Source organism: Musca domestica, unplaced genomic scaffold (genome assembly GCF_030504385.1).
Source record: "Musca domestica strain aabys unplaced genomic scaffold, Musca_domestica.polishedcontigs.V.1.1 10, whole genome shotgun sequence".
NCBI lineage: Eukaryota > Metazoa > Arthropoda > Insecta > Diptera > Muscidae > Musca > Musca domestica.
In genome coordinates, this window is record NW_026712115.1 from 18831261 (window position 1) to 18855973 (window position 24713).

Genomic DNA, 24713 nt, shown 5'->3' on the forward strand with positions numbered 1-24713 from the left:
TAAGCATTTCCATATTTTTGAGCGTTGCTACATGGGAATGCTTTTTTCTTTCGAGCAGCCACTCTTCACTCCATTTTCTTTTTCTTTTTTTTCGATTTTTTTCTTTTCTTGTTTTTTATTTTCCATGTCGAAACATGTATATATAATTAAAAGCGCAGCTGCATAAGCCGCTGCTTCGTCGCACATGTTTTTTTAAGTTTCCTATCAACAGAAAAACCAATTGTTAAATAAAAAATTTTCTGCCACAAAATTCAAACAGAAGCACAAACCGAAGTTCAAACACAAAATGAACATCATCCGCTTCGTAGCATATGCTTACTCTTCAACGTCGGCTGAATTATGATTTGTTCGAGCGTGTGTGGAGAAACGATATGCAATAAATCGCAGCAATAAATTTGCAAATCACACCAACAAATCGTTCGTCTATGGCCAGCTTATGTGAAATTTGGTGGAAATCGGTTCAGATGTAGCTATAGCTCCCATTCATATTGTTTATCCGAGTTGTTGAATTTGCCCTGCATAGCCGTAATATGGGCTCCGTAGTAACGATATTCGGGAAAATATATCAAATACAGCTCAAAAATACCTTTGCCAAATTTTTCGAGATTCTTTTTTTTGCATTCTAATTTGATTTGTATTCTTTTCTAGGAGTATAAAGCGACAACGGACAAAATTGTTATTTATAGATTTTATGTATTTATGGGGTAAATGGAACTAAAATTAAATTAAATTGTTAAAAAAATCATTATTTTATTGCTTTTTTTCCATAGTTAAAGTTATATTTAGTTGACTCGATTTCTTGAGAACTGAAATTGCAGTCGGGTTACATTGAATTGTAGTACAGAATTATGTGGTGGCGCACCTGAATAGTTGATGTCGAAATAATAAACGCGGCCACACCAAAGTTAAAGAAATATTGTAGTTTTTATAAAAACAACGTTTGTTTATTAGTGGAGAACGATGGTAACGTTTACCAGGGGGTAGGGCAGGGAATACCTAGGTTTCGGAAAGAGCCACCAATCCTCATCAGTTCCCTTGCTTTTTGTCCGGGATATTCTTCTTCTATGACAAAAAACTTTTTTACCCAAGTGAGATTGTAAGCTCAATAGAAGAGGAACCAAAGAAATGCATAAAAGAAAAATGCATGTATCGTTATGGAGGTTATACGAAGACGTGGACCTACATAAGCAATTTTAGACAATTCTGGTGAATAATGTCGCTAACATTACCAAAATACCGAACATTGGGAGGTACCGTCATATGGGGCTATGCGAAGATGCCAGCCTGCACAAGTAATTTTTGTTGCTATAGGTTGTATGTAGTATGTAGATCTTTAAAGACGAAAATTGAAACAATTCCAGTGAAACAATTCTGGCGAACCATGCCACTAAAATCAACGTCAACTCAGAATATTGGAAGGTACCGTTATATAGGGGGCTATATGAATACTTTCACCGACAATCTGTTCAGGAAAAAGGTAGCGGATTTGGCAGATCAAAGCCGTCGAATGAGACTAAAAATGCAATATATAAGTCGAGTGATAACTTGGCACTCAATGTATTTGTAAAAGGAATAGATAATGCAATAATGCAAATAAATAACATTGTTCTGCACGCGTGGTCTGAGGTTATCATTCCAATTGAATTGAAGATAGATGAGGATAGCGTGACACTGAATAAGGAAGTGGCGGCTGGATGTTTGATACCCCAGAATGGACTTAAACATGTAAAATTTTTGAACACTAATAGTAAGTCTGTAGAATTACAAGGTCTAAATTTGGATATCAGCAATTTAAGAGAGTACGATGTGTATTACGCTAACAATAAATATGAGACAAATACCAGTGCACAAGCGAATGCACTATTTGAATGCCTGGATATAGGATCGGTTGACACATATGCCAGAGACACAGTTAAAACCATTATAAATCAGTTCCAGGATATTTTTCACCTCACAGATGAGAAGGTAAATAAGTTAATTGAGGAAGATATTATAGAATATTCAGTGAGTCCATATAATTTGCCATTATTAATAGTACCAAAGAAGAGGACAGATGGGAGTAAAAAATGGCGCCTGTGATGGGTTTTTGATTACAGAAGACTGTATGAAAAAATGGTCAATGACATGTTTCCGTTGACAAGGTTGGAAGACGTTTTAGATAAGCTGGGAAGGGCCAAATATTTCTTAAAGCTGGACATGACTAGTTCGTTCCATCAAGTAAGCCTCAAAAATGAATCACGTCCTCTAACTGCCTTCTTAACAGGAAAGGGCCATTATCAATTTAAGAGACTATCATTTGGATTAAAAATATCATCCAACAGTTTCCAAAGCACGTTGACCATAGCAATGACAGGTTTGGATGCTTCCGCGTTTCTTTACGTGGACGACATCATTGTTTATGGATGCAGTTTGAGGCATCATAATAATAACCATAACCCTCCGACTACGAAAATTCAACCTAAAGTTGAATGCGAATAATTGTTGTTTTTTGGAACGAGAGGTTGTCTATTTAGGACATCTTATTACAGATAAAGGTATAAGGACAGAACCCGCAAAAGATGATATTATAAAGAATTACCCGACACCTACGAACGCTGACGAAGTTAAACGATTTGTAGCATTTTGTAATTATAACAGGAGGCTTATACCTAAAATTACCGATATTGCTAAGAGTCTGAATGGTCTTGTGAAGAAAAGCGCAGTTTTCCAATGGAATGATCAATGCCAGAAAGCATTCGATACACGAAAGAGTAAATTATTAAACCCATCGATATTACAGTACCCAGATTTTTCGAAACCATTCCTATTGACCACAGATGCATCGAGATATGCCCTTGGGGCTGTATTACCGCAGGTGAAAGTTGGAAGTGATTTACCTATATCTTACGCCAGCTCGACGTTGTTAAAACATGATCTCAATAAACCGACAATTGAGAAGGAGCTGTCAGCGATCCATTGGGGAATAATTTTTTTCAGGTCATACCTTTATGGAAAATTCAATGTAGTAACAGATCATAGAAATTTAGTGTCATTATTTTCTCATAAAAATCCTTCGTCAAAGTTGACGAGGATAAGGACGGACTTCTTTAATTTAATTCAGGAATATCATGATTCCACGCATAGTGGTCATTTGGGGGTAAGGAAAACATCGTTAAAACTAAAACAGCGATATACGTGGAACAATATGCACAAGATGGTGAAGAACTACGTCTCGAAATGCCCAAAGTGCAAATTAAATAAACAGGTTAAATATTTGAAAGAACGTTTTACGAAAATTGATACATAATCGACAAGCTTTGAGATCGTATCTGTAGACACTGCAGGCCCCCTTAAAATATCCGGGAACTCTCGGTATGTTCTCACAGCACCATGCGAACTAACAAAATATATTGTAGCTTTTCCTATGGAGATGAAAAATGCAAAGACTGTTGCGAAAACGTTAGTGGACAATTTTATGATTTATGTGAATTTTAAAACGTTGATATCTGATAAGGGAACTGAATTTATCAATCAATTGTTGTCAGAAGTATGTAGATTACTGGATATTAAATAGACCTTTAGTACACCTTACCATCATGAAACCCTAGGGTCGATAGAACTAAACTACTCTTTCGCCTACAATTCTACGCCCCACGTAGACACGGGTTATTCACCCTACGAGTTAGTATTTGGTAAACTACCTTACTTGCCCAATGATGAAGTTCTGTCCGAAACGCCATCTTATAATGCCGATAATTATGTCACGGAGCTTAAACGAAGTTAAAAAATTTCTCTAACTAAAGCCTAAGGATATTTGGATAAATCAAAAGAAAAGGGAATTGGTCATCAAGAGAACATCAACTCACCTAATCTAATGATTGGTGATTTAGTATTGTTAAGGGTAATGAATCGAAAGAAAAATCAGGCACCATATCAGGGGCCATACGCGATTATTGAAAGAAATGGGTTAATCCATTAGTATCTATAGATGGTAAAGTTAAACTTTATCACAACATTTTAAAAAATTGGAATATTGTCTAATTATTTTATTGTTACATAATTTTTATCGATACACTGACAGAGATCCCTATCTTTATAATTTCCAAACAGCTGCTATCTTAGTTCTGTTTTATTGACGTATATTTTTATACCCTCCACCAAACTGTGGGGGGTATATTAATTTTGTCATTCCGTTTGTAACTCCTCGAAATACTCATGTCAGTCTAAGACGATTTAGCCATGTCCGTCTGTCTGTCTGTTGTAATCACGCTATCTTTCGAACAAATTGAGATAGAAGGCTAAAATTTTGCACACATGTATATTTTGTCAGTAGGCAGGTTAAGTTCGTAAATGGGCAATGTAGGTCCAAGTTATCATATAGCCCCCATATAACTGTACCTCCCGATATTCGGCATTTTGATGATCTTAGCGACATTATTCACCGGAATTGTTTCAAATTTAACATTTAAAGTTCGTAATGGATACTACAGCCTAAGACAGAAAATTATCTGTGCAGGTTCGTGTCTTCGTGTAGCCCCCATACAACGGTACCCCCCGATATTCGGTATTTTAATGATTTTAGCGACATTGTTTACCGGAATTGTTTCAAATTTGGTATTTGAAGTTCGTAATGGATACTACATCCTAAGTCAAAAAATGAGAAATGTAGGTCCACGTCTTCATATACCCCCCATATAACGGTACCCCCCGATATTGGGTATTTTGATGATTTTGGCGACATTATTTAGCGGAATCGTTCCAAATTTGTTATTTGAAGTTCGTAATAGATACTGCAGCATAAAACAGAAATTACTTTATTGTTACATAATTGTTATCGATAGACTGACTTAGAGATCCCTATCTTCATAATTTCCAAACAGCTGTTATCTTAGTTCTGTTTTATTGACGTATGTTTTTAAAATTATTTTTATTGTTTATTTTGTAGGGATATTAAATGATAAAAATTAGAATTAAGAAATACCGTTATTATATCTTAGAAGGCAACATAATTCTGAAATAAATTCAATTAAGTTTTAACTGCCGAATTGTTGGCACAAAATTAAAACGATTTTTTCTTTTGTCACTAAATAAAATGCTTCATAAATATTTTGTGCCAGCAAAAATACAAAAAAAAAACAACTTTTGCAGCCAGTGGCGTTTTTAAGCGCCGGCTGAAATATTAGGCAGACCTAAGCAAACTTCCCCGAGTCGTGGATATCACAATAGTGTGTGCAAAATGTTAGCGCTCTAAAGCAGTTTGTTCGAAAGATAGCGTGATAAAAAATACCAAAAATTAAAATAAAACAAGTTAAATAATATCAGACGTTTTTTATCGACAGATGTATACCCCCAGCCTTGAGTTATGATTATTCTAACTGTCGACCCTTTATGGGGAAGGTTTCAAAGCAGTTGGCCAATATTGTCCAATTCGGATCAGACTTAAGTCTGATAAAAAATATTGCCACGTGCCATGTTTGGACTATATCGCATACTTCCCATACTATATATTGAATATGTGCAAATTTTTAGAAAACATGGAGATATGCGTGAGTTACAAGATATAGCGAACCGAAATATTCCACTTCATCTAATACAGATAAAATATTGGTATGTGCAACATTTAAAGGAAAAAGAACATTTATATCCAATTTTATACGAAATCATAAATTCCGGTAAATTACATATTCATATCAGATTTGTGGTTAAAAATATTAAAATATATCAAGTTGTGTAGAATCACCGACTTGTATGAAAGTTATGACAGATATACATATACGCAATTGTGACCCTTTGTGGGTGAGGTACCAGAAGGGGTTGGCAGATATCTATCATCTTCACAACAGATTTTTCGTTAGCAAAAATGTTTGGATGTGTGAACTTTGGTGGGAGGTACTTGATGGAGAGAACCGATATTGCCATTTTCGCACTGACCTAGCACTGATGCAAATATTTAAACCTACAAAGTTGCAGAAAATTAGATTATCCTTTCTCTTTATGGGGGGGAGATACCAGAAGGAAAGAAATTGCCCGTCTCCGAACTCGATGGAATCTTGATAATAATATTACGATGTATCAAGTTTGAACCAAATCGGAAACTCCCTTCGAGGATTATCGTGGCACCAGTCAGACAGACGGACGGACATCGCTACATCGGCTCCAAATGTCCTAAAACTGATTTTGTCCAAAGAGACTTGGGATCTCTATTTTATACCCTCCACCATAGTATGGAGGGTATATTTAGTTTGTATTTCGTTTGTAACATCTCGAAATATACATCATAGACCCCACAAAGTAGATATATTCTTGATCAGCATAAAATTCTATGTCGATTTAGCGATGTCCGTCCATCTGAAACAAAACAAAACAAAACGTCCATACAAAATACAAAACACTCCAGACATAATAGTCCAACGGATTGGTATCCGGAGATTTTGGTGGCCATTACGCGCTAGAAATGAAGCAAGGAACCTCATTTTGTAATTATTCTTGGGTGGCGCGTGCTGAGTGCGATGCTGCAGAGTCCTGTTGGAATGTCCAAGGCCTGTGGCCAAAATGTTTGCGTGCCCAATGCTTTAATGCACCCTCCAGAGTATTTCCGCTATAATATTCGGCATTTATTCTCATACCACGGTCGATTAATAAGAGCGGAGAGTGGCCGTCGGCTATTATGGCGGCCCACACCATCACCATGGCCGGCGCTTGAGTTTTGGTGGCCAACCGAAGGTTCAAATTTTAAGCTGACTTCTTTGGCAAGTAAACACGATCATTTTGTTTGTTTAAAAAATGCTTTTTAAACCCTTCACCATAGTATGGAAGGTATATTAAGTTTGTCATTTCGTTTGTAACACCTCGAAATATACATTTTAGACCCCAAAAAAGTATGTATATTCAAATTTTAAGCTGACTTCTTTGGCAAGTAAACACGATCATTATGTTTATTTAAAAACTGCTTTTTATACCATTCGCCATAGTATGGAGGGTATATTAATTTTGTCATTCCGTTTGTAACACCTCGAAATATACATTTTAGACCCCAAAAAGGATATATATTCTTGATCAGCATAAAATTCAATGTCGATTTAGCGATGTCCGTCCATCAATCCGTCTGTGGAAATCGATCTAGCTTTCGAACGAAATGAAGTAGATTTATATAATTCTACTCAAATGTATATTATGTATGCAGGACTTTTGGTTTTGAAAATGGTAGATCCATATTTTGGTATAGCCCCCATGTAGGTCCATGTTTTGGTATAGCCAAAACGGTACTTCCCGATATTCGGTATTTTGATGGTTCTAGCTACATTATTCACCGATTTTGTTTTGTGTTTCGCATTTGAATATTGTAATGGCTTATGACAAAAGTTACCTATACAGGTCCATGCCGTCGTATGGACCCTAATATAACAGCTACATTCGGTATTTTTATACCCTCCACCACACATAGTATGGTGTCCGTCTGTTGTAATCACGCTACAGTCTGTTAAGTAAATAAGTGTGTATTACAGAATGAATTAATTTATTTAAAAATATTGGTTGACATGAATTACAATACAAATGACAAATGTATAAGCACAAAAGTAGACTTTATTATATGTAGTAAATTACATATATTAACATATACAACATCTCCCTCTTGCAGCTTAATTAGTATTATATAATCCAATATACTATGTTTAATGTTATAAACTAGTATTCTTAAAAATGACTCCGTCACCTTCACAAACTGGTTTGAAATCTTTGGACTTTTTATTGTAGTACTTTGCAGTTCTCTATAAATTTGTCTCTAACTTTGTCCGGTATTCATTTTTATCAATTAATTTTAGTTCGTAATTGTTTGCCATGGAGGGAATCTTGGTACGTAAAGATCCAGAAATAAGTAATTCAGAAGGACTTGACATATTTCCTTTTGGGGTTGTTCTGTAGTGCAATAAAGCTTAGTGTGGATCAGAATTACTCTCGAAGGATTTTTATAACATTTTCTTCAATTTGACCTTGGTAAAAAAGGACTTGATGTAATATGCTCGATTTCCCAGTCACTGCAGTATACAGTCTGGCGCGCCAAATTCTGACATCTCGATACTCCCATATGTCTTTCATGAATCCTATGCAATACTTTTCTGCGCATATTCTTTGGTATCACAACCTGCTTATTTTTTAACCATACGATCTAATTCTTTTTGTAAACTTTTGTACATTTTGAATGGGATTCTACGAGGTGGTTCAACCATCGGCTCAACATCATCCCTAAGCTTAAAATGATCAACTTCTCCAATAATTAGTATTTTCTTTCCACTAGATGTAAAGATTCCTGTAGAACTTTTCTTCGCCTTATCCTGGATTTTGAGCATTCCAGCCGTGTCTGCCGATATTACATTCGCCTGCGCACCCGTATCTATCTGACACTGAATCATGCTTTGGTTTACCATTACTTTAACGTTCCATTCAGAAGATGATTTGCCCCTTTGATTTACAACTCCAACAAATAAATCGAAATCTCCGAAATCACCTTCATTCACAACTCCTTCATCAGTCTGCATCTGTTTGACAAATTTCTTCGGGTTCATACACATTCTAGCGAAATGGTTCAATTTGCCGCATTTGTAATATTTCCCCCCTTCGGCTGGGCACTTATATTTGTGATTCTGACAGCATTTTTAACAATTTCCACTTTCATTTTTGACATTATTTGATTTGTAATTATAAACTCCTCCTGAATTTTTGATCATTGCATTAACAATATCTTCCATAAATTCATTATCTTGCAACATTGCAACATTTTCCTTAGCCAACATCATATTGTTAGCTATTTCAATTGATTTTTCTAGTATAATTTTGTCCTCTGTCAAAAGCGTTTCCTTAATATACTGGTGCTTTTGTGATAATCCACAAATAAAGATGTCACGAACCAAAACATTTTTTAAATTCAATTACACTATTTTCCTTTGGAGTAAAATGTGACCCCAGCATTCGCAATAGATCCTCATACTTAACGAATTCAATATCCACATCAAATAATTTAAAGATCTCCAGCGACTGACTTTGGTATTTGAAGTTCGTAATGGATACTACATCCTAAGTCAAAAAATGAGAAATGTAGGTCCACGTCTACATATACCCCCCATATAACGGTACCCCCCGATATTGGGTATTTTGATGATTTTGGCGACATTATTTAGCGGAATCGTTCCAAATTTGTTATTTGAAGTTCGTAATAGATACTGCAGCATAAAACAGAAATTACTTTATTGTTACATAATTGTTATCGATAGACTGACTTAGAGATCCCTATCTTCATAATTTCCAAACAGCTGTTATCTTAGTTCTGTTTTATTGACGTATGTTTTTAAAATTATTTTTATTGTTTATTTTGTAGGGATATTAAATGATAAAAATTAGAATTAAGAAATACCGTTATTATATCTTAGAAGGCAACATAATTCTGAAATAAATTCAATTAAGTTTTAACTGCCGAATTGTTGGCACAAAATTAAAACGATTTTTTCTTTTGTCACTAAATAAAGTGCTTCATAAATATTTTGTGCCAGCAAAAATACAAAAAAAAAAACAACTTTTGCAGCCAGTGGCGTTTTTAAGCGCCGGCTGAAATATTAGGCAGGCCTAAACAAACTTCCCCGAGTCGTGGATATCACAATAGTGTGTGCAAAATGTTAGCGCTCTAAAGCAGTTTGTTCGAAAGATAGCGTGATAAAAAATACGAAAAAATAAAACAAGTTAAATAATATCAGACGTTTTTTATCGACAGATGTATACCCCCAGCCTTGAGTTATGATTATTCTAACTGTCGACCCTTTATGGGGAAGGTTTCAAAGCAGTTGGCCAATATTGTCCAATTCGGATCAGACTTAAGTCTGATAAAAAATATTGTCACGTGCCATGTTTGGACTATATCGCATACTTCCCATACTATATATTGAATATGTGCACATTTTTAGAAAACATGGAGATATGCGTGAGTTACAAGATATAGCGAACCGAAATATTCCACTTCATCTAATACAGATAAAATATTGGTATGTGCAACATTTAAAGGAAAAAGAACATTTATATCCAATTTTATACGAAATCATAAATTCCGATAAATTACATATTCGTATCAGATTTGTGGTTAAAAATATTAGAATATATCAAGTTGTGTAGAATCACCGACTTGTATGAAAGTTATGACAGATATACATATAGGCAATTGTGACCCTTTGTGGGTGAGGTACCAGAAGGGGTTGGCAGATATCTATCATCTTCACAACAGATTTTTCGTTAGCAAAAATGTTTGGATGTGTGAACTTTGGTGGGAGGTACTTGATGGAGAGAACCGATATTGCCATTTTCGCACTGACCTAGCACTGATGCAAATATTTAAACCTACAAAGTTGCAGAAAATTAGATTATCCTTTCTCTTTATGTTCAGTAAAATATTTTTTTAAAAATGTTTACCTTTTGTGGGGGAGATACCAGAAGGAAAGAAATTGCCCGTCTCCGAACTCGATGGAATCTTGATAATAATATTACGATGTATCAAGTTTGAATCAAATCGGAAACTCCCTTCGAGGATTATCGTGGGCACCAGCCAGACAGACGGACGGACATCGCTACATCGGCTCCAAATGTCCTAAAACTGATTTTGTCCAAAGAGACTTGGGATCTCTATTTTATACCCTCCACCATAGTATGGAGGGTATATTTAGTTTGTATTTCGTTTGTAACATCTCGAAATATACATCAAAGACCCCACAAAGTAGATATATTCTTGATCAGCATAAAATTCTATGTCGATTTAGCGATGTCCGTCCATCTGTCCACCTACTTCCGAACGAAATGAAGTAGGTTGATAAAATTTTACTCAAATTATGTGTGCAAGACTTTTGGTATTGAAAATCTGTGATGTAGGATAAGATTGGCCCGGCCGAATTCATAGCTCTTTTACTTGCTTTTTTTAATTTAGTTGAATGAAAGCAAAAAATGTCGAAAATGGCATCAAATTTTAGATTAAGTTTAGATTTGTTGGAATTGGTCACCTTTGGCATGAATTATGGCTTTCAAACGACCAATGAAACCGTCACACGCTGTCCGAATGTTGCTTTGCGGTATTTTGGCCATCCAAAATACTCCAGACATAATAGTCCAACGGATTGGTATCCGGAGATTTTGGTGGCCATTACGCGCTAGAAATGTAGCAAGGAACCTCATTTTGTAATTATTCTTGGGTGGCGCGTGCTGAGTGCGATGCTGCAGAGTCCTGTTGGAATGTCCAAGGCCTGCGACCAAAATGTTTGCGTGCCCAAGGCCTTAATGCACCCTCCAGAGTATTTCCGCTATAATATTCGGCATTTATTCTCATACCACGGTCGATTAATACGAGCGGAGAGTGACCATCGGCTATTATGGCGGCCCACACCATCACCATGGCCGGCGCTTGAGTTTTGGTGGCCAACCGAAGGTTCAAATTTTAAGCTGACTTCTTTGGCAAGTAAACACGATCATTTTGTTTGTTTAAAAACTGCTTTTTATACCCTTCACCATAGTATGGAAGGTATATTAAGTTTGTCATTTCGTTTGTAACACCTCGAAATATACATTTTAGACCCCAAAAAGTATATATATTCAAATTTTAAGCTGACTTCTTTGGCAAGTAAACACGATCATTATGTTTGTTTAAAAACTGCTTTTTATACCCTCCACCATTCTATGGAGGGTATATTAATTTTGTCATTCCGTTTGTAACTCCTCGAAATACTCATGTCAGACCCAACAAAGTATATATATTCTTGATCAGCGTAAAATTCTAAGACGATTTAGCCATGTCCGTCTGTCTGTCTGTGTGTCTGTCTGTCCGTCTGTCTGTCTGTTGTAATCACGCTATCTTTCGAACAAATTGAGATAGAAGGCTAAAATTTTGCACACATGTATATTTTGCCAGTAGGCAGGTTAAGTTCGAAAATGGGCCATGTAGGTCCAAGTTATCATATAGCCCCCATATAACGGTACCTCCCGATATTGGGTATTTTGATGATTTTAGCGACATTATTTATCGGAATTGTTTAAAATTTGGCATTTGAAGTTCGTAATGAATACTACATCCTAAGTCAAAAAATGAGCCATGTAGGTCCACGTTTTCATATAGTCCCCATATAACGGTACCCCCCGATATTCGGGATTTTAATGATTTTAGCGACATTGTTTACCGGAATCGTTTCAAATTTTGTACTTGAAGTTTGTAATGGATGCTTCAGCCCATGCCAGAAAATTGTCTGTGCATATAAACAGATTTTTCTTCAAGTTTCGCATTTAAATATTGTAATAACTTATGACAAAAGTTGCCTATGCAGGTCCACGTCGTCGTATAAGCATTCGGTATTTTTAAGATTTTAACAGAATTTTTAACTGATTTTATTTATTTATAATTTTTTTTTTTTTTTTTGGGGAATTCGCCAAATTTGTACCAAGTGGTGGAGGGTATTAAAAGTTCGGCCCGCCCGAACTTACAGCTTTTTTACTTGTTATACCCTTCGCCATAGTATGGAGGGTATATTAAGTTTGTCATTTCGTTTGTAACACCTCGAAATATACATTTTAGACCCCAAAAGTACATATATTCTTGATCAGCATAAAATTCAATGTCATTTTGGCGATGTCCGTCCGTCAATCCGTCTGTGGAAATCGATCTAGCTTTCGAACGAAATTAAGTAGATTTATATAATTTTACTCAAATGTATATTATGTATGCAGGACTTTTGGTATTGAAAATGGTAGATCCATATTTTGGTATAGCCCCCATGTAGGTCCATGTTTTGGTATAGCCAAAACGGTACTTCCCGATATTCGGTATTTTGATGGTTCTAGCTACATTATTCACCGATTTTGAATATTGTAATGGCTTATGACAAAAGTTACCTATACAGGTCCATGACGTCAAATGGACCCTAATATAACAGCTACATTCGGTATTTTTATACCCTCCGCCATACATAGTATGGTGTCCGTCTGTTGTAATCACGCTACAGTCTGTTAAGTAAATAAGTGTGTATGACAGAATGAATTAATTTATTTAAAAATATTGGTTGACATGAATTACAATACAAATGACAAATGTATAAGCACAAAAGTAGACTTTATTATAAGTAGTAAATTACATATATTAACATATACAACATCTCCCTCTTACAGCTTAATTAGTATTATATAATCCAATATACTATGTTTAATGTTATAAACTAGTATTCTTAAAAATGACTCCGTCACCTTCACAAACTGGTTTGAAATCTTTGGACTTTTTATTGCAGTACTTTGCAGTTCTTTATAAATTGTCTCTAACTTTGTCCGGTATTCATTTTTATACCCCCCACAAAAAAAAGGTATGGAGGGTATATTAAGTTCGTCATTCCGTTTGTAACTCATCGAAATAATCATTTTAGACCCAACAAAGTATATATATTCTTGGTCAGCGTAAAATTCTAAGACGATTTAGCCCTGTCCGTCCGTCTGTTTTAATCACGCTACAGTCTAAACGAATTAAGATTGGAAGCTAAAATTTTGCACAGATCTCTCTTTTGTCTGCAGGCAGGTCAAGTTCGAAGATGGGCTATATCGGTCCACGATATCGTATAGCCCCCATATAACGGTGCCCCCCGATATTCGGAATTTTGGTGATTTTACCCACATTTTTCAACGGAATTGTCTGAAAATCCACACAAGGAGTTCTTTGTGGGTACTTTATACCTCGGCAGCGAATTGTCCATACAGGTCCACGATATCGTATAGCCCCCATGTGACGGTACCCCCCGATTTTCGATATTTTGATGATTTTACCCACATTTTTCAACGGAATTGTCTGAAAATCCACACAAGAAGTTCCTTGTGGGTACTTTATTCCTCGGCAGAGAATTATCTATATAGGTCCACAATATCGTATGGCCCCCATATAACGGTACCCCCGACATTTGGTATTTTGATGATTTTACCCACATTTTTCAACGGAATTGTCTGAAAATCCATACAAAGAGTTCCGTGTGGGTACTTTATAGCTCGGCAGAGAATTATGTATATAGGTCCACAATATCGTATAGCCCCCATGTAACAGTACCCCCGATATTCGGTATTTTGGTGATTTTAGCCACATTTTTCAATGGAATTGTCTGAAATTCCACAAAAGGATTCCCTTGTGGGCATTTTACCTCCTCAAAAAGAATTGTCTATATAGGTCCACGATATCGTATATCCCCCATATAACTGTAACCCCCGATATTCGGTATTTTGATGATGTTAGCCACGCTTTTCAATGGAATTGTCTTAAAATCAAGTAGTTCCTTGTGAGTACTTCACCCCCTGAGAGAGAATTGTCTATACAGGTCCACGATATCGTATATCCTCCATATAACGGTATCTCCCGATATTCGGTTTTTTAAGATTTGACCCACATTTTTCATCGGAATTGTCTGAAAATCCACACAAGGAGTTCCTTGTGGGTACTTTATACCTCGGCAGAGAATTATCTATATAGATCCACGATATTGTATAGCCCTCATATAACGGTACCCCCGATATTCGGTATTTTGATGTTTTTAGCCATATTTTTCAACGGAATGGCCACAAGGGGTTCTTGGTACACATGGGGTTCTTGGTGAGCACTTTACCCCACACAGAGAATTTTCTATATAGGTTAATGATAACGTATAGCTCCCATATAACCGTACCCCGCGATATTCGGTATTTTGATGATTTTAGCCACATTTTCCAATCGTATTGTCTGAAAATCCACACAAGGAGTTCCTTGTGAGTACTTTACAGCCAGACATAGATTTGTCTTTATAGGTCCACAATATCGTATATCCCCCCATATATCGGCACCTTCCTATATTAAATATTTTAAAGATTTTAAAAGAATTTTTATTGGATTTTATTTTTTTGAAAATTTTCTAATTCGTTCCAAACGGTGGAGGGTATTCAAAGTTCGGTCCGGCCGAACTTACTGCTTTTTTACTTGTTATCAATTAATTTTGGTTCGTAATTGTTTGCCATGGAGGGAATCTTGGTAGGTAAAGATCCAGAAATAAGTAATTCAGAAGGACTTGACATATTTCCTTTTGGGGTTGTTCTGTAGTGCAATAAAGCTTAGTGTGGATCAGAATTACTCTCGAAGGATTTTAATAACATTTTCTTCAATTTGACCTTGGTAAAAAAGGACTTGATGTAATATGCTCGATTTCCCAGTCACTGCAGTATACAGTCTGGCGAAATCTCCGTATTCACCTTCATTCACAACTTCTTCATCAGTCTGCATCTGTTTGACAAATTTCTTCGGGTTCATACACATTCTAGCGAAATGGTTCAATTTGCCGCATTTGTAACATTTCCCCCCTTCGGCTGGGCACTTATATTTGTGATTCTGACAGCATTTTTAACAATTTCCACTTTCATTTTTGACATTATTTGATTTGTAATTATGAACTCCCCCTGAATATTTGATCATTGCATTAACAATATCTTCCATAAATTCATTATCTTGCAACATTGCAACATTTGCCTTAGCCAACATCATATTGTTGGCTATTTCAATTGATTTTTCTAGTGTAATTTTGTCCTCTGTCAAAAGCGTTTCCTTAATATACTGGTGCTTTTGTGATAATCCACAAATAAAGATGTCACAAACCAAATCAGTTTTCAAATTCAATTACAATATTTTCCTTTGGAGTAAAATGTGACCCCAGCATTCGCAATAGATCCTCATACTTAACGACATCAATATCCATATCAAATGAATTAAAGATCTCCAACGACTGACTTCCAATGAATATAAAATTTAAAATTTCTGCTTTTTTTTAGAATACCATAATTTCAATTAAAAATCTTATCAATTTATGTTTGGAATTTGCTGGTGGTGATAATTGAACACACGTCACTATGATTCTTAGAAGTGCCCTCTTGCTACTTGGGCTACCGATGATTCTGCAGGTTTTGTTGTTAAATAGATTTAGGTATGCAAGCACTCTTAGGTGTTCCGAATTTATTGATTATGCCAAGGATCCGAAATGGCACTTTTTTGCCAGCCGATAATTATTTTTTTTGGTTCTCACCGAATACTTATAATAATATTTTATTATCGACTTTCAAATCACTTGTTTTCGCCGTTGGTAAGGAGGTACTTTCTTCAAGAGAATTGGTTAAATTGATTTTGTCATCATCGGAAAGTTTTGTAGAAAAAATCCTACCTCATTTACGGTTAACGAAAAAGTTTACCGAAAATGAGGTAATTGCCTATTGGAAAAAAATAACTTCTATGCAATCACCAGAAAATATCGCAATTTGCTAGGCAGTTCACCTTCACACAATTAGGAGCAGAATACTCGTATGAGTTTCAATAATTTTCTGCACAACAGAAAATGTTACTAGTTAAAAATAATTATTTCGGTCATTACGGAATTTACCTTCATTCACAACTTCTTCATCAGTCTGCATCTGTTTGACAAATTTCTTCGGGTTCATACACATTCTAGCGAAATGGTTCAATTTGCCGCATTTGTAACATTTCCCCCCTTCGGCTGGGCACTTATATTTGTGATTCTGACAGCATTTTTAACAATTTCCACTTTCATTTTTGACATTATTTGATTTGTAATTATGAACTCCCCCTGAATATTTGATCATTGCATTAACAATATCTTCCATAAATTCATTATCTTGCAACATTGCAACATTTGCCTTAGCCAACATCATATTGTTAGCTATTTCCATTGATTTTTCTAGTGTAATTTTGTCCTCTGTCAAAAGCGTTTCCTTAATATACTGGTGCTTTTGTGATAATCCACAAATAAAGATGTCACAAACCAAATCAGTTTTCAAATTCAATTACAATATTTTCCTTTGGAGTAAAATGTGACCCCAGCATTCGCAATAGATCCTCATACTTAACGACATCAATATCCATATCAAATGAATTAAAGATCTCCAACGACTGACTTCCAAGATGATGTAACAGCAACGCCACTATGGAGGGTATATTAATTTTGTCATTCCGTTTGTAACTCCTCGAAATACTCATGTCAGACCCAACAAAGTATATATATTCTTGATCAGCGTAAAATTCTAAGACGATTTAGCCATGTCCGTCTGTCTGTCTGTCTGTTGTAATCACGCTATCTTTCGAACAAATTGAGATAGAAGGCTAAAATTTTGCACACATGTATATTTTGCCAGTAGGCAGGTTAAGGGCCATGTAGGTCCAAGTTATCATATAGCCCCCATATAACGGTACCTCCCGATATTGGGTATTTTGATGATTTTAGCGACATTATTTATCGGAATTGTTTAAAATTTGGCATTTGAAGTTCGTAACGAATACTACATCCTAAGTCAAAAAATGAGCCATGTAGGTCCACGTTTTCATATAGTCCCCATATAACGGTACCCCCCGATATTCGGGATTTTAATGATTTTAGCGACATTGTTTACCGGAATCGTTTCAAATTTTGTACTTGAAGTTTGTAATGGATACTACATCCTAAGTCAAAAAATGAGCCATGTAGGTCCACGTCTTCATATAGTCCCCATATAACGGTACCCCCCGAAATTCGGTATTTTGATGATTTTAGCGACATTATTCCCCGGAATTGTTCCAAATTTGGTATTTGAAGTTCGCAATAGATACTGCAGCATAAAACAGAAAATGGGCCATGTAGGTCCAAGTTATCATATAGCCCCTATATAACGGTACCTCCCGATATTAGGTATTTTGATGATTTTAGCGACATTATTCATCGGAATTGTTTCAAATTTGGCATTTGAAGTTCGTAATGGATACTACATCCTAAGTCAAAAAATGAGCCATGTAGGTCCACGTCTTCATACCGTACCCCCCGATATTCGGTATTTTGATGATTTTAGCTACACTATTTACCGGGATTGTTTCAAATTTCGCATGTGAAGTTCGTAATGGATGCTTCAGCCCATGCCAGAAAATTGTCTGTGCATATAAACAGATTTTTCTTCAAGTTTCGCATTTAAATATTGTAATAACTTATGACAAAAGTTGCCTATTCAGGTCCACGTCGTCGTATAAGCATTCGGTATTTTTAAGATTTTAACAGAATTTTTAACTGATTTTATTTATTTATTATTATTTTTTTTTTTTTTTTTTGTGGGAATTCGCCAAATTTGTACCAAGTGGTGGAGGGTATTAAAAGTTCGGCCCGGCCGAACTTACAGCTTTTTTACTTGTTATACCCTTCGCCATAGTATGGAGGGTATATTAAGTTTGTCATTTCGTTTGTAACACCTCGAAATATACATTTTAGACCCCAAAAGTACATATATTCTTGATCAGCATAAAATTCAATGTCATTTTGGCGATGTCCGTCCGTCAATCCGTCTGTGGAAATTAAGTAGATTTATATAATTTTACTCAAATGTATATTATGTATGCAGGACTTTTGGTATTGAAAATGGTAGATCCATATTTTGGTATAGCCCCCATGTAGGTCCATGTTTTGGTATAGCCAAAACGGTACTTCCCGATATTCGGTATTTTGATGGTTCTAGCTACATTATTCACCGATTTTGAATATTGTAATGGCTTATGACAAAAGTTACCTATACAGGTCCATGACGTCAAATGGACCCTAATATAACAGCTACATTCGGTATTTTTATACCCTCCGCCATACATAGTATGGTGTCCGTCTGTTGTAATCACGCTGTTGTAATCACGCTGTTAAGTAAATAAGTGTGTATAACAGAATGAATTAATTTATTTAAAAATATTGGTTGACATGAATTACAATACAAATGACAAATGTATAAGCACAAAAGTAGACTTTATTATAAGTAGTAAATTACATATATTAACATATACAACATCTCCCTCTTACAGCTTAATTAGTATTATATAATCCAATATACTATGTTTAATGTTATAAACTAGTATTCTTAAAAATGACTCCGTCACCTTCACAAACTGGTTTGAAATCTTTGGACTTTTTATTGCAGTACTTTGCAGTTCTTTATAAATTGTCTCTAACTTTGTCCGGTATTCATTTTTATACCCCCCACAAAAAAAGGTATGGAGGGTATATTAAGTTCGTCATTCCGTTTGTAACTCATCGAAATAATCATTTTAGACCCAACAAAGTATATATATTCTTGGTCAGCGTAAAATTCTAAGACGATTTAGCAATGTCCGTCCGTCTGTTTTAATCACGCTACAGTCTAAACGAATTAAGATTGGAAGCTAAAATTTTGCACAGATCTCTCTTTTGTCTGCAGGCAGGTCAAGTTCGAAGATGGGCTATATCGGTCCACGATATCGTATAGCCCCCATATAACGGTGCCCCCCGATATTCGGAATTTTGGTGATTTTACCCACATTTTTCAACGGAATTGTCTGAAAATCCACACAAGGAGTTCTTTGTGGGTACTTTATACCTCGGCAGCGAATTGTCCATACAGGTCCACGATATCGTATAGCCCCCATGTAACGGTACCCCCCGATTTTCCATATTTTTATGATTTTACCCACATTTTTCAACGGAATTGTCTGAAAATCCACACAAGAAGTTCCTTGTGGGTACTTTATTCCTCGGCAGAGAATTATCTATATAGGTCCACAATATCGTATGGCCCCCATATAACGGAACCCCCGACATTTGGTATTTTGATGATTTTACCCACATTTTTCAACGGAATTGTCTGAAAATCCATACAAAGAGTACCGTGTGGGTACTTTATAGCTCGGCAGAGAATTATGTATATAGGTCCACAATATCGTATAGCCCCCATGTAACAGTACCCCCGATATTCGGTATTTTGGTGATTTTAGCCACATTTTTCAATGGAATTGTCTGAAATTCCACAAAAGGATTCCCTTGTGGGCATTTTACCTCCTCAAAAAGAATTGTCTATATAGGTCCACGATATCGTATATCCCCCATATAACTGTAACCCCCGATATTCGGTATTTTGATGATGTTAGCCACGCTTTTCAATGGAATTGTCTTAAAATCAAGTAGTTCCTTGTGAGTACTTCATCCCCTGAGAGAGAATTGTCTATACAGGTCCACGATATCGTATATCCTCCATATAACGGTATCTCCCGATATTCGATTTTTTAAGATTTTACCCACATTTTTCATCGGAATTGTCTGAAAATCCACACATGGAGTTCCTTGTGGGTACTTTATACCTCGGCAGAGAATTATCTATATAGATCCACGATATTGTATAGCCCTCATATAACGGTACCCCCGATATTCGGTATTTTGATGTTTTTAGCCATATTTTTCAACGGAATGGCCACAAGGGGTTCTTGGTACACATGGGGTTCTTGGTGAGCACTTTACCCCACACAGAGAATTTTCTATATAGGTTAACGATAACGTATAGCTCCCATATAACCGTACCCCGCGATATTCGGTATTTTGATGATTTTAGCCACATTTTCCAATCGTATTGTCTGAAAATCCACACAAGGAATTCCTTGTGAGTACTTTACAGCCAGACATAGATTTGTCTTTATAGGTCCACAATATCGTATATCCCCCCATATATCGGCACCTTCCTATATTAAATATTTTAAAGATTTTAAAAGAATTTTTATTGGATTTTATTTTTTTGAAAATTTTCTAATTCGTTCCAAACGGTGGAGGGTATTCAAAGTTCGGTCCGGCCGAACTTACTGCTTTTTTACTTGTTATCAATTAATTTTGGTTCGTAATTGTTTGCCATGGAGGGAATCTTGGTAGGTAAAGATCCAGAAATAAGTAATTCAGAAGGACTTGACATATTTCCTTTTGGGGTTGTTCTGTAGTGCAATAAAGCTTAGTGTGGATCAGAATTACTCTCGAAGGATTTTAATAACATTTTCTTCAATTTGACCTTGGTAAAAAAGGACTTGATGTAATATGCTCGATTTCCCAGTCACTGCAGTATACAGTCTGGCGAAATCTCCGTATTCACCTTCATTCACAACTTCTTCATCAGTCTGCATCTGTTTGACAAATTTCTTCGGGTTCATACACATTCTAGCGAAATGGTTCAATTTGCCGCATTTGTAACATTTCCCCCCTTCGGCTGGGCACTTATATTTGTGATTCTGACAGCATTTTTAACAATTTCCACTTTCATTTTTGACATTATTTGATTTGTAATTATGAACTCCCCCTGAATATTTGATCATTGCATTAACAATATCTTCCATAAATTCATTATCTTGCAACATTGCAACATTTGCCTTAGCCAACATCATATTGTTAGCTATTTCAATTGATTTTTCTAGTGTAATTTTGTCCTCTGTCAAAAGCGTTTCCTTAATATACTGGTGCTTTTGTGATAATCCACAAATAAAGATGTCACAAACCAAATCAGTTTTCAAATTCAATTACAATATTTTCCTTTGGAGTAAAATGTGACCCCAGCATTCGCAATAGATCCTCATACTTAACGACATCAATATCCATATCAAATGAATTAAAGATCTCCAACGACTGACTTCCAATGAATACCATAATTTCAATTAAAAATCTTATCAATTTATGTTTGGAATTTGCTGGTGGTGATAATTGAACACACGTCACTATGATTCTTAGAAGTGCCCTCTTGCTACTTGGGCTACCGATGATTCTGCAGGTTTTGTTGTTAAATAGATTTAGGTATGCAAGCACTCTTAGGTGTTCCGAATTTATTGATTATGCCAAGGATCCGAAATGGCACTTTTTTGCCAGCCGATAATTATTTTTTTTTGGTTCTCACCGAATACTTATAATAATATTTTATTATCGACTTTCAAATCACTTGTTTTCGCCGTTGGTAAGGAGGTACTTTCTTCAAGAGAATTGGTTAAATTGATTTTGTCATCATCGGAAAGTTTTGTAGAAAAAAATCCTACCTCATTTACGGTTAACGAAAAAGTTTACCGAAAATGAGGTAATTGCCTATTGGAAAAAATAACTTCTATGCAATCACCAGAAAATATCGCAATTTGCTAGGCAGTTCACCTTCATACAATTAGGAGCAGAATACTCGTATGAGTTTCAATAATTTTCTGCACAACAGAAAATGTTACTAGTTAAAAATAATTATTTCGGTCATTACGGAATTTACCTTCATTCACAACTTCTTCATCAGTCTGCATCTGTTTGACAAATTTCTTCGGGTTCATACACATTCTAGCGAAATGGTTCAATTTGCCGCATTTGTAACATTTGCCCCCTTCGGCTGGGCACTTATATTTGTGATTCTGACAGCATTTTTAACAATTTCCACTTTCATTTTTGACATTATTTGATTTGTAATTATGAACTCCCCCTGAATATTTGATCATTGCATTAACAATATCTTCCATAAATTCATTATCTTGCAACATTGCAACATTTGCCTTAGCCAACATCATATTGTTAGCTATTTCAATTGATTTTTCTAGTGTAATTTTGTCCTCTGTCAAAAGCGTTTCCTTAATATACTGGTGCTTTTGTGATAATCCACAAATAAAGATGTCACAAACCAAATCAGTTTTCAAATTCAATTACAATATTTTCCTTTGGAGTAAAATGTGACCCCAGCATTCGCAATAGATCCTCATACTTAACGACATCAATATCCATATGAAATGAATTAAAGATCTCCAACGACTGACTTCCAAGATGATGTAACAGCAACGCCACTTTTCGTTTGTCGGACTCCTCCTCAAGATTTGATGCTCTTAGAAATATCATGAATTTTGTATACCATGTCTTCCATTCCTTTACTAGATTTGTAGATTCGTATTTTTCAGAATTCAGGCACACCTGACACCATGTTAGTATTGTTTGAAATTTCAATGGTTAATTAGAGAAAATGCGGAGATGAATATGCTTATATAAAATTGCCTTGCCATCATAATTTTATCATGGGTGAAGTCGTTTGAAAATTTTATTTTTTTATACTCTCCACCATAGTATGAAATTGTCTGAAATTTCACACCAGGAGTTCCTTGTGAGTACTTTGGCCCCTAAAGGAGAATTGTTTATATAGGTCCACAATATCGTATAGCCCCCATATAACGATACTCCCCAAAATTCGGTATTTTGATATATAGGTCCACAATATCGTATATCCCATATATCGGCACATTCCGATATTCGGTATTTTTAAGATTGTAACAGAATTTTTAATGGATTTTATTTTTTGAAAACTTCCTGATTCCTTCCGAATGGAGGATGTAATGTTCAAAATCATATTTGTTGAATAGTTTTCCAAAAAATACTGAAGATTCTATAACAAGGTAGTATGCTATATGCTCTGATAATTGAACAAGAAAGATATCCTAACGACAATGAAAGTAAATAGGTTTGAAAACAAGATAGACAGTGGGAGCCATTGATTCTTCTAGCAACAGTCGAATCTATATTCCAATTTGAAGCGTTTTAATTCACTATACAAATAGATCATTAATACTTGATACTACTTAATAAAGATCTAGAATATAAAGGTATATATCTTTTATAACTTATTGTAGGATTTAAATTATAAAGCTTAGAAAATATAAAAAATGAATCTATTTTCGGAATTTTCAAAGGTATTAATATAAGCTAAAAGTTTATAGTCTTGCCTGAAGCAGATCAGCAAAAAAAAAAATCAAACGAAGCCTCAAAAAATATTTTTTTTGTGGGATTTTTTTTATTAATTTTTGCTGATCTACTTTTCTAAGTCATATGCGAAGATTTCAAAGAATTTGAATTATAAATACGATTCACACTTTTATATTATCCAAATGTTGTTGAAGGCTTTTTTCCACGTTCCGAAAGATCCTCGAGGCCTCGATAAGCATGTGTGTGGTGGTGTAGGAAATTATTGGCAAATGATGAGAGCATTAATATGCTGTGGGATTTTTTTTTGAAATGAATATAAAATTTAAAATTTCTGCTTTTTTTAGAATACCATAATTTCAATTAAAAATCTTATCAATTTATGTTTGGAATTTGCTGGTGGTGATAATTGAACACACGTCACTATGATTCTTAGAAGTGCCCTCTTGCTATTTGGGCTACCGATGATTCTGCAGGTTTTGTTGTTAAATAGATTTAGGTATGCAAGCACTCTTAGGTGTTCCGAATTTATTGATTATGCCAAGGATCCGAAATGGCACTTTTTTGCCAGCCGATAATTATTTTTTTTTTTTGGTTCTCACCGAATACTTATAATAATATTTTATTATCGACTTTCAAATCACTTGTTTTCGCCGTTGGTAAGGAGGTACTTTCTTCAAGAGAATTGGTTAAATTGATTTTGTCATCATCGGAAAGTTTTGTAGAAAAAATCCTACCTCATTTACGGTTAACGAAAAAGTTTACCGAAAATGAGGTAATTGCCTATTGGAAAAAAATAACTTCTATGCAATCACCAGAAAATATCGCAATTTGCTAGGCAGTTAACCTTCACACAATTAGGAGCAGAATACTCGTATGAGTTTCAATAATTTTCTGCACAACAGAAAATGTTACTAGTTAAAAATAATTATTTCGGTCATTACGGAATTTACCTTTGCCCAAAATTTCAGAAAAATGATTTTCATCGATATTAGTAATTATTTTGCTCACAATCGCTTTGAAGATCGTACACGTTTCATCAGTAAAAGTTGAACGTTTGGTTTTTTCACAAATCGTTGAAAGACCAATTGAAAAAAAAATAGTGAAATAATATCCGTAAATGTATTTGATTTTTCAATTGGTCTTTCAACGATTTGTGAAAAAACC